A 12,198-nucleotide genomic window follows, 5' to 3' on the forward strand; every position below is an offset into this window, starting at 1 on the left:
ATGTTTGCTAGTATAATGGCTTACTTAGAATGAGTTGGAGTGTGCAGAGGACAAGAGGGTACAGTGGCAGGATTGTGGTGCTCTGGGTAGAGGAATGGAAGCCTGCCTTTCTATTCCCTCCTAATGGTGAAATGCAGGGAGGAAATCCCTGACCTGGGCTACACAGACGCTGTTGCTGTTTGCAGGACCTGTCACTTATGGCTCTCTGACCCTGCCGCTTTGAGCCCTTAAAAGGACTGCTAGAATGTGCTCTCCCTAAGCTGTCTAACGCTGTGTATGCAGCGCATACAGCTGTATCGGCTATAGGACTCAGGAGGACGGAGCTGCGACACTGATGTCTGACACCAAAGACGCAGAAGGCAGATAATGGCGTTCGTGAAGAAAATGTCCGGTTTTATAATGCAGGGACATGTGACATGCAGATCCTATCACACATGCCGTTGCTTCTCTGGCTCAAAGTCCACTTAGGTGTGTGTGTGTCTGTGATTGGCTGACATGCTGGCCCGCCCCACAAGACGCGCGCGCTTAGGGAAGGAAGACAAGAAAAAAAAAAAAAAATGGTGATCGCCATTATAGAAACAGCAGTGATCTGAAGGCGCTGTTCACGCACACTATACACTGAAATGTGATAATAGTTTGATTCACAGAGTGACTTACACTATTACAGCAGAAACCAAGCTAGGATTTAGCTGTTTTTTGGCTGCTAGAACCGTTCTCGAACGTTTCTAGAACTATCGAGCTTTTGCAAAAAGCTCGAGTTCTAGTTCGATCTAGAACATGCCCCAAAATCACTCGAGCCGCGAACTGGAGAACCACGAACCACGAACCGCGCTCAACTCTAGTGACTCGCCCACCCCAGGGCTATGGGACACCCGGTGCCGGGCCGGACTAGTCCGGTGGTAGTCAGTGGTGGCTGGGCCCGGCTCCGTGGCCCTGGTGGGTGTCAGTAGAATATGTGGCTTGATGAATAAAGTTTGTGTTCGTGACGCCACCTGTGGTATGCGACTATTAAGCCGCCGCTGCTGTGTGAGGCCTCCGGGATGATGTTATGGCAGCAATGGTAGTATTGCTCCCCACAGGTGGAGCAATGCCCGGGGCACGGTTGGTGCTTGTGAATGTCTATGCAGCTGAAATAACAGAGACCACTCCAAGGGTGCAGTTCAAGTTCTTTTACTCACAATTCTTGTCAGAGCTCTGTAGGAACCCTTAGACTGCTGGGACCACTGTCAGGGACCTCCGCCGTTTCTGGGTGATTCTGAGAGTGAAAGCCGGTACCCTTCTCTTAGTGTCTCTTTCTTCTGCTGTCTTCTTTAGCCTTGCCTTTGTTAGGATGAAACTGGCTTGGCCTCCACTACAGCCTCCAGGCTGGGGGGTCACCTGTCGGCTGATTACCCCTTTTCTGGAAGTCTGCTATGGGTTCTGGCCCTGGGAGTTTACAACCTTCCCTGGGCCTCGGTTTTTACTGTTTGGAGATGATTTTGCACTCCTCCAGTCTCTAGGGACCGTCCCCTGTCGCAGCTTGATCCCTCCACCGATGTTATTGTGGAACAGGCCACCATAGCTCTAAACTGCCCCGACAGCTATACAGACTACCCGTGGCCCTGCGACTCCTTCTGTCTTCTACGTGGTGTCACCTGGACCTCTGGGTCCCAGGATCTTCAGGAAGCGTCTCCTTCTGTTTCTCTGCTCCTGTCTGACTTGGAGCTTTCTTTCCTTCCTTCTTTCTTTCTTTTCTTTCTTTCTTTCTTTTCTCCTCCTTGCCTGCCTCCAGTAGGCCTCCTCCTCCTCCCTCCTTTCTCTGTTCTTCTCCTCCAACTACATGCTCACTCTCTCACTCCCTGAGGTAGACTGACTAAACTTGACCTTCCTCTCTGTGTCTGCTCTCAGATGGCTCCTCCCACCTCCCCAGTTGCTAAGCTACCACCCTATGGGAGCAGGGATGGGTCTTACGGCCCCTCTCAGCATGCAGCATGGGAGGGTTGCCTGCCACTTTCCCTGGTCCCAGTATGTACCTAACAATGGGTGTAGTGTGGATTTACCAGGGGACCGGAGTTCACTCTCTTCTTCTCTCAGAATGGGGCATCACACCGCTGGATGGGGTGCAATGACCTGTGGCGACGGAAGCCTCAGGGGCGCCACACTCCCCCACAGCAAATCCCAGCACGTCCTCGGGCTGAAAAACAACAAAAACATGTGGAAGAACTGCAAAACATTTTTGGTATGCAAAGCAATAAAACAATTAACATTTCTTCCCTTTATGGGAGGCACAAATACTTTAACGTTACAAACTTCTTATAAAGAAACTATGTGTGCACTTTCAGTTCATTGCACAGTTTGGGCACTTCCCCCATAATTCTGGTAGGGGGCACAACGGGTGCAACTATATACATTTTCGGCTACAACAAGTCCAGTAGCCCGGCAGTTCGTTTCTTTCAATCAACAATAGGACAAAACTCAACCAGCCACTAAGTCCAATGGCCTGGTTACATAAGACACATACACATTCACCGGGGCCCACATTCCAGTTCAGTGGCCCGGTAACACATAAACATGGGGGGTGACGTCTTCAAAAAGCATGAGGGGCAGTACAGCAGGAAAGGGTGTCATCTTCGAAAAGAACATTGGGGCAGAACACAAGGGACTTCTTCAAAAAGAATGAGGGGCAGACAGGGGCTATATACAGTTCAGCATCTCTTCATCTTTACTCACATGTAGGGATTCTTCTCCGGCTCCCCACCTGGCAGCAGGTAGACAGCGGTCAGCACAGTCTGCGTCTGCTGGTCTTGGCGGGCCGCGCCTGGCATGGCGGTGGCCTGTATTGGAGTCGCTGCTGTGACCGATTCTTGGCGGGCCGCACCTGGCGTGGCTGCGGCCCGGATCGGCGTCGCCATGCCGGGCATCTCTCCAGGGACCGCGGGCATGGTAGCGGGGGTTGGGGCACTCGCGCCGGCAGGGGCATTAAATGACTCACCCCTCAGTAGCATCTCCGGTGTTCTGGCGGTCGCTGCTCCGCGCGTCGCTTGCCGGATCTGCTGCATCACCTCCGCCTGCAGCCTTTCACACCACTGGTCCATCTCCCAGCCCCACCAGTCAGCGGAGTCTAGCTCTGGATCGCAGCGTGTGGACGCCATTCTCTCTGCGTCTCCTTCTGCACGATCTCCCAGCAGCAGGCTCGTCGCTTCTTCTAGTAGCAGACTTTTGATGTTGCTCAGCAGCAGGCTGGTAACTTCCCGCTCCTTCATCCTGTCAGCCATCCTCCCGACCTCAGCCTTCAGCTCAGCGGCGGTCACAGGCCTGATCCAGGTGAGCTCTTCCTGGCCTCCGCTTACAGGAGCCATCTTCTCTATCTGCTGGTCTGGCATTTAGACTCTTTCTGCCAGCCGGCCAGCTTTTCTAGGCGCCATTTCTTCTTCTTCCGCCTTCCATGGCGGGCACCGCTTCACGCTCTTTTCTTGGACAAGGGGGCGGGGCTTCTCTTCGCGCCCTTTCTTCTGACACGCCCCCCTTCTTCCCGCGCTCAGTGGCTTCAATGGCGGCAGTTTCTCACAGTAAAACACGGCTATTTCACGATTCTTCAGGCGCACAGTACCCGGTGTGACCGGGCACGAAATCCTGTTCGTGACGCCAAAGTTGACTCGCCCACCCCAGGGCTATGGGACACCCGGTGCCGGGCCGGACTAGTCCGGTGGTAGTCAGTGGTGGCTGGGCCCGGCTCCGTGGCCCTGGTGGGTGTCAGTAGAATATGTGGCTTGATGAATAAAGTTTGTGTTCGTGACGCCACCTGTGGTATGCGACTATTAAGCCGCCGCTGCTGTGTGAGGCCTCCGGGATGATGTTATGGCAGCAATGGTAGTATTGCTCCCCACAGGTGGAGCAATGCCCGGGGCACGGTTGGTGCTTGTGAATGTCTATGCAGCTGAAATAACAGAGACCACTCCAAGGGTGCAGTTCAAGTTCTTTTACTCACAATTCTTGTCAGAGCTCTGTAGGAACCCTTAGACTGCTGGGACCACTGTCAGGGACCTCCGCCGTTTCTGGGTGATTCTGAGAGTGAAAGCCGGTACCCTTCTCTTAGTGTCTCTTTCTTCTGCTGTCTTCTTTAGCCTTGCCTTTGTTAGGATGAAACTGGCTTGGCCTCCACTACAGCCTCCAGGCTGGGGGGTCACCTGTCGGCTGATTACCCCTTTTCTGGAAGTCTGCTATGGGTTCTGGCCCTGGGAGTTTACAACCTTCCCTGGGCCTCGGTTTTTACTGTTTGGAGATGATTTTGCACTCCTCCAGTCTCTAGGGACCGTCCCCTGTCGCAGCTTGATCCCTCCACCGATGTTATTGTGGAACAGGCCACCATAGCTCTAAACTGCCCCGACAGCTATACAGACTACCCGTGGCCCTGCGACTCCTTCTGTCTTCTACGTGGTGTCACCTGGACCTCTGGGTCCCAGGATCTTCAGGAAGCGTCTCCTTCTGTTTCTCTGCTCCTGTCTGACTTGGAGCTTTCTTTCCTTCCTTCTTTCTTTCTTTTCTTTCTTTCTTTCTTTTCTCCTCCTTGCCTGCCTCCAGTAGGCCTCCTCCTCCTCCCTCCTTTCTCTGTTCTTCTCCTCCAACTACATGCTCACTCTCTCACTCCCTGAGGTAGACTGACTAAACTTGACCTTCCTCTCTGTGTCTGCTCTCAGATGGCTCCTCCCACCTCCCCAGTTGCTAAGCTACCACCCTATGGGAGCAGGGATGGGTCTTACGGCCCCTCTCAGCATGCAGCATGGGAGGGTTGCCTGCCACTTTCCCTGGTCCCAGTATGTACCTAACAATGGGTGTAGTGTGGATTTACCAGGGGACCGGAGTTCACTCTCTTCTTCTCTCAGAATGGGGCATCACACCGCTGGATGGGGTGCAATGACCTGTGGCGACGGAAGCCTCAGGGGCGCCACACTAGTCTTGGGGTTATATTTGACTCCGATCTCTCCTTCACTCACTCGTTCATATCAATTCCACCTCAAAAACATCTCTAGAATTCCACCTCTTACCGTTGACACTTACTGTCGCTCTCATTCATTCTCGCCTGGATTATTGTAATTCTTTACTAATTGGTCTCCCTGTTGCTAAACTCTCCCCTCTCCAATCCATTTTGAATGCCACAGCCAGAATCATTTTCCTTTCCAACCACTTCACTGATGCCTCTGCTCTGTGCTAGTCATTGCACTGGTTGCCTATCCGCTACAGGATCCAATATAAACTTATCACTCTCACAAAGCTCTCCACAGTTCTGCACCGCCCTACATCTCCTCCCTCATCTCTGTCTATCACCCCACCCGTCCTCTCCACAATTCTGCACCACCCTACATCACCTCCCTCATCTCTGTCTATCACCCCACCCATCCTCTCCACAGTTCTGCACCGCCCTACATCTCCTCCCTCATCTCTGTCTATCACCCCACCCATCCTCTCCACAGTTGTGCACTGCCCTACATCTCATCTCTGTATCACCCCACACATCCTCTCCACAGTTCTGCACCGCCCTACATCTCCTCCCTCATCTCTGTCTATCACCCCACCGGTGCCCTCTGTTCTGCTAATAAGCTAAGACCGGCATCCCCAAGAATTCGTACCTCCCACTCCCGTCTTCAAGATTTCTCACGAGTTGCGCCAATACTCTGGAACACACTACCAAGAACAATCCGATTAATTCCCAACATCCGCACCTTTAACCGGGCCCTAAAAACGCATTTCTTTAGACTAGCCTATCACCTCACCTCCCTGATCTAATCAAGTCCCTTTCTGCCCTTCATAAAATTTACTTCCAATTCTTGTCCCCTGTATCTTCTGGTTCCTTCCTCGTCATGTACTTTTTTACACTTTGTACCTGTATAAATTCTGGCTGGCCACCGGTCCATGCAGCTGGTTTTGAATCCCCTATTAAATCGATGGCTGGACCATATATGACAAGCTTTTATCCCCCCATTCACCTTTTGCGCCTCCCCTATTTCCTCATAGACTGTAAGCTTACAAGCAGGGCCCTCACTCCTCCTGGTATTTGAATTTTTGTTATTTTGTATGGTCTCATATTATCTGTACATGTCCTCTCTGAATTGTAAAACGCTGCGAAATATGTTGCCGCTATAGAAATAAAAATTATTATTATTATTATCCGCCAGGTGAGGAATAGAGCTGGAGTGACAGTGGCTTCAGATCTACCATAGCTCTTCAGCCTCATTTGCATATCAATCCAAATGCTGATTACTCTGTAACTGAGCGTCAGACTGTCCATGTAAAGGTATTGTTGGACTTGTGCTTGAAACAGGACCAGGAAGTAGAGACCGGCAGGGGACTTGGTTATCAGAATGGATCGTTTAGGTGAGTACTGATTTTTTTTTTCATACCTATATAGAGTTTTTTACCCACCTGCCAACCCCTATAAGTCTTCCTTTTTATGTGTCAGATAAATCCTGGAAAAATGTGACCATCAAAACAGCAAGATGTTGCAGATAGAGCAGATTGTAGGACATTTCTACTGAATGTTCATGTATGTCACCTTGTGTGCGGATGGGATAGATTAGGGTATCTTCTGTAAAAGGGCTACACTTGGCGTCCATGCTATATGCAATCCTATATCTACTTCTCGTTATCCCGTGGACACTTTAGCTTTTCTTCTCCTTTTCTTTCCACCTTCTCAGTCCGACATTCCATCGGGGGACCCTGGACCATCCCGACTCTACTCAGATCTCAGAAAGCCTCTGGACCATCAGTGGAGCCAGTCTCCATTTCATCCATCATCCTTATCAGCAGAGTCTGGCAGCTGGGGTGGTCCTGGTTGCCCTCCTTGGTAGGACACAAGCAGGGAAATCTGACTGAGGAGCAAATCTTGGAGACATGGATGAGGCAATAAGGTGATAAGAAAAAGTCACAAACAAAAACAAATGTCCATATTCTCTACATCAAAGCATGGCAGCTAAATTTATGCCTGTAAAGTATGCCCACAGAAATCTCCTCTTCAGTCAAAGAGAAATGTAAGGGCTGAGGGCACTGACCTATGTCAAAGGGGTTCAGAGGAGCTTAGAGGTGAAGTATCACTTACTAATATATTGGAAAAGCAAGGATCGCAAATCACTCACCCGTACAACACCTTCTTGATGTCCATAACACGGCATAGATCATTGGGGGCATCCTTAATATCAGTTCGAATATATGGAAATCAATGGCGAGTTGACTCCTTGCTCATACAAATACACACGTAGTCAAAATTGTTGGTACCACTCGTTTAATAAAAGAAAAATCCACAATGGTCACAGAAATAGCTTGAATCTGACAAATGTAATAATGAATAAAAAAATCTTTGAAAATGAAAGTCAGACATTGGTTTTCAACCATGCTTTCACAGAATTTTAAAAAAATAAAACTCATGAAACAGGCCTGGACAGAAATTATGGTACCCTTGAAAATAATGTGACAAAAGGTGTGTCCACTAATTAGCATCACAGGTGTCTACAATCTTGAAATCAGTCAGTGGGCCTGTATATAGGGCTACAGATACTCACTGTGCTGTTTGGTGACAAGGTGTGTACCACACTCAACATGGAGCAGAGGAAGCAAAGGAAAGAGTTGTCTTAGGAGATTAGAAAGGAAATTATAGACAAGCATGTTAAAGGTGAAGGTTATAAGACCATCTCCAAGCAGCTTGATATTCCTGTGACTACAGTTGCACATATTATTCAGAAATTTAAGATCCATGGGACTGTAGCCAACCTCCCTGGACGTGGCCGCAGGAGGAAAATTAATGACAAATCAAAGAGACAGATAATACGAATGGTAACAAAAGAGTCCTGAAAAACTTCTAAAGAGATTAAAGGTGAACTTCAAGCTCAAGGAACATCAGTGTCAAATCCCACCATACGTTGTTGGTGGATTTCATGGGAGACTACCAACACACCATTGTTGAAAAAAAAAATCATAAAAAAGCCAGACTGGAATTTGCCAAACTACATGTTGACAAGCCACAAAGCTTCTGGGAAAATGTCGCATGGACAGATAAGATAAAAATGGAACTTTTTGGCAAGGCACATCAGCTCTATATTCACAGTGGAAAAATGAAGCATATCAAGAATAGAACACTGTCCCTACTGTGAAACATGGTGGAGGCTCTTTTATGTTCTGGGGCTGCTTTGCTGCATCTGGCACAGGGTGTCTTGAATCTGTTCAGGGTACAATGAAATCAAGACTATCAAGTGATTCTAGAGAGAAATGTGCTGCCCAGTGTCAGAAAGCTTGGTCTCAGTCGCAGGTTATGGGTCTTGCAACAGGATAATGACCCAAAACACACAGCTAAAACACGCAAGAATGGCTAAGAGGAAAACATTGGACTATTCTAAAGTGGCCTTTGTATGAGCCCTGATCTAAATCCTATTGAGTATCTTTGGAAAGAAACTGCCATCTGGAAAAGGCAACCTTCAAACGCCAGACAACTGAAGCAGTTTGCTCTTGAGGAGTGGCCAAAATACCTGTCGAGAGGAGCAGAAGTCTCATTGACAGTTACAGGAATTGTTTGATTGTAGTGATTGCCTCAAAAGGTTGTGCAACAAAATATTACGTTAAGGAGGAGGAGGAGGAGAAGGAGGGGGAGGAGGAGGAGCAAGAGGAGGTGGAGGAGGAGGGGGAAGAGGAGGAGCAGGAGGAGGAGGGGGAGAAGGAGGAGGGCACCATCATTTCTGTTCAGGCCTATTTCGTGAGTTTTATTTTTTTTTTCAATTTTGTGGAAGCAGAAAAGCAGCAATGTCTGACTGTCATCTTTTCATTTTCATAGATATTTTACGGATTATTACTTTTGTCAGATTCAAGTTATTCTGTGAGCATTGTGGGTTCTTCTTTCATTAAATGAGGGGTGCCAACAATTTTGACCACGTGTGTATGTCTAGAGGAGAAGCTCTGGTCGTCCCCATCAATATGGTGATCATGAATCTGCAAAATTATAGGCAAGGTATGCAGAACCAGTCCAAGGATCACACCAACCCTCGGGGTACAAAGAATTTGAGAGAAAAAGAATTGGAAGAATATTTCAAACTATTTCCTCTAATTTTCTGGTGGAAAAAAATTGCAAATTTTGGAGTACATTCAACTTTTTTTTTTTGGCACATTTACTATCAACTATGCCAGTAACAGGTATACATTATAGTGGAAATCTACTCCAGCCCTTTTTAATTCATGCCACATAGACATCCCCAGTTGCGCCAAATTTATTAAAAGTTGTGTGTCACTTAGGATTTTGGCTCAGTTGGCTCCCGTACGTTGTCAGGAGTGATATATGTAAAAATCTTAAAAAAATCCTTCATTGGTCCCTCCTGATCCTCAGTGGAAATTATTGTGGGGTCTAATTTTTGCTTTTGGCCACCATTCTTCTTTAGGTGAACCTCTACCACTATAAGTCAGTAACACAAGCCTCGTGAATAAGTAACCCATCAGGTCAGGAGTGTGCATGTACATGGAGAAGCCTAGAAACTTGCAAACTTCTTTGACTACCATATTCATATTGAAAAGAACTCTCATAGCCAAGACAGAAAACCCACTCCCCTCCTTGAGACTCCCTCCTTGATCCATAATGGTAGCTGCTCAATAAATAACTTGAGCTGTCCTTGTATTACATGAAAGGCCATTAATCTAAATAGTCAGCATGTGAAACTATATTTCCCCCTCACCTGACTTTAGTCCACTTCGACTACACTGATGAGCAAAAAGGTAACAATGTTCGAACTTTTGACTTTCAGGCTCCATATCTCACCATCCACTACAGCTTTGAACATGAGACGACCTTCATTTTATAGACAATCATCTTAGCTATCTCATACATAAATGTGTATTGCAGCTATTTAGCATATGATTAGTTATGCAGATTCTTGTCACGTCACTGCATTGTTACTGTTTTGCTCCTAAAAATCTAAATTAAATTTTTTATTATTTTATTAGTATTTTGTAAATCTATCTCTGTCTTTCAACACTGAATCCTTCTGGTCAGGCTCTCCATCAGATTTTAGTCATGTCTAGACCAAAATCCGATCCTAGGTCTCTTCTATACGTTCCCAATGTTGGTGTATACTGGTCGCTCACTTGGGGATATATACAGCATTTTCTTCAACTCTACCCTCAAGTGTTGGATTTGAGGTATGGGGACTGTGGGGACAATCCAGCTTCTCTACTTCATTGTCATTGAACCATTTCTTCGCAAATCTCAACATATGCTTTGGGTCATTTTCCTGCTGGAACACTATGTCGTCCTTTTCATACTCATAGTAATCGAATAACTTGTCTTGTAGGACACTCACATATAGCTCAGCATTGAGACCAACATTGATCCTGATCAAGTGTCCAACCCCTTTAGCTGTAGAACATCCTCATATCGTCAGGCTTCCTCCACCGAACTTAATAGTTCCTTCAATTTCTTGATCCGTTAGCGCCTTTTACTTCTAGACCCATTTGTACTCATCAGAGCCGTCTATTGACTTTCGTCTCATCACTCCAAATCACCCGTTTTTAATCTTCTATTGTCCAATTTACTTTTTTGCAAAATGAAGCCGACGCTTCTTATGACGATATTGAAGTCGAGCCTTCTTCACCATTTTTCGGGCCACCATTCCAGACTTGTGTACTGTGCATCACATGGTGCTTGCATGGACATCTGTGATCTCACTATTATGGATCATACGAACCGCCTCCACTGCCGGGTTTGTCGCTCCAGAACTGATAGACCTTGTGATGAGCCGACTTGTTGACTCTAATATTTTGCCTGGACGTCACCTCTTGGCTTTTGAATGGATGGACAGACTTCATTTCATATTCTTCCAACTGTCATGGCCTCACATGATGTAGTTTGGCTATTTTCTCGGCAGAAAGACCACTATCAATGAGTTGGATGATACCATTTCTCTTTTCTTGTGAAATCTTCTTCATGGCTGTTTCTTGATTCAAACCAGTGACATTTCACTTTGGGAATCAACATAATAACACACTAAGCTATTAGGGAATGTGAGAACAGGTTGTAATTTGTAGTCTACTGGAAGAAAAATATATTTTTTAAACACCAGGAGCAAAACAGTAACAATGCTGTGGCATGACAGGAATCTCCATAACTAATAACAGGCTAAACAGTTGTAAGTCAAATTCACGTATGAGATAGCCAAGATAATTGTCTATGAAATGATGGTAGTCTCTTGTTTGAAGCTGTAGTGGATGATGAGATAAGGAGCTTGAAAGTCAAAAGTTCAAAACATTGTTACCCTTTTGCTCATCAGTGTAAATCATCTGTGTGCTTGCGATGCCAACAATTTCATTTTGGAAATAGTTGTCTCTGGGGAGATGAAACTTTTTAAAGGAGTTTTTTCCCAATGGACAATTGTTTATGATTAGAAAAAGTGATACATTTCTGATTTATGGGGGCTCCACTAATAGGACCCTGAATAATATTCAGAACAGGGGTGGTGCATGTATCAAGCATACTCTTGCTGTATCTTTCAAAGCCTATGGGGCTGATGGAAACAAATCGACTGTGTGATTTATTGTCTCCATTAGTCCCATTAACTTTGGATGGCGCCAAAGTTTAATTCAAACTCTTATGATCAAGGTAGTCTTAATGCCCCCAGTGATCAAACATTTATCACCTGTGGATAGGTGATAAATGTTTTTTGCTTGGAAATACCTCTAGGTTGCACATTAAGGCAGAGCCCCTCCAAAACACATATATTTTAGTAAGACCCATTAGCCTGTGAGCCATAAAACCAACACACACACTAGGTGGCTTTTCGCCGAACAATGGTTCAGCTCATCTTTATCCGGCAGCTATCCTTCCTCACCGACTCCCAGCTACACACAAGTGCTTTCTCTGCCGAGTGCTCTTGTGTTCTCTATGAGAGAGCCACTACCAGACATGCCTGATCCTTCTGTCCTCTGATATTATCTGTTGGCGAACAGTCGGACTATCGGCCAAACGTCTCGATATTGGTGGGTTTCGCCAATAACTGTTTAAAGAGGTTGTCCACTACTTTGATATTAAAGGCCTATCCTTAGGATAGGTAATCAATGTCTGATACCCTGTACCTCCACCGATCAGCAGTTGTTCACGGTCCCAGCAGCGGCAGCAAGCAGCAGAAATGCCATTAGAATGGGAAGCGGATGTGCAGTACCCAGCTGCAGACATTATCAGAAGACAGAGCAATTCCG

The sequence above is a fragment of the Anomaloglossus baeobatrachus genome, chromosome 4 (assembly GCF_048569485.1).
Source record: "Anomaloglossus baeobatrachus isolate aAnoBae1 chromosome 4, aAnoBae1.hap1, whole genome shotgun sequence".
NCBI classification, from domain to species: Eukaryota; Metazoa; Chordata; class Amphibia; order Anura; family Aromobatidae; genus Anomaloglossus; species Anomaloglossus baeobatrachus.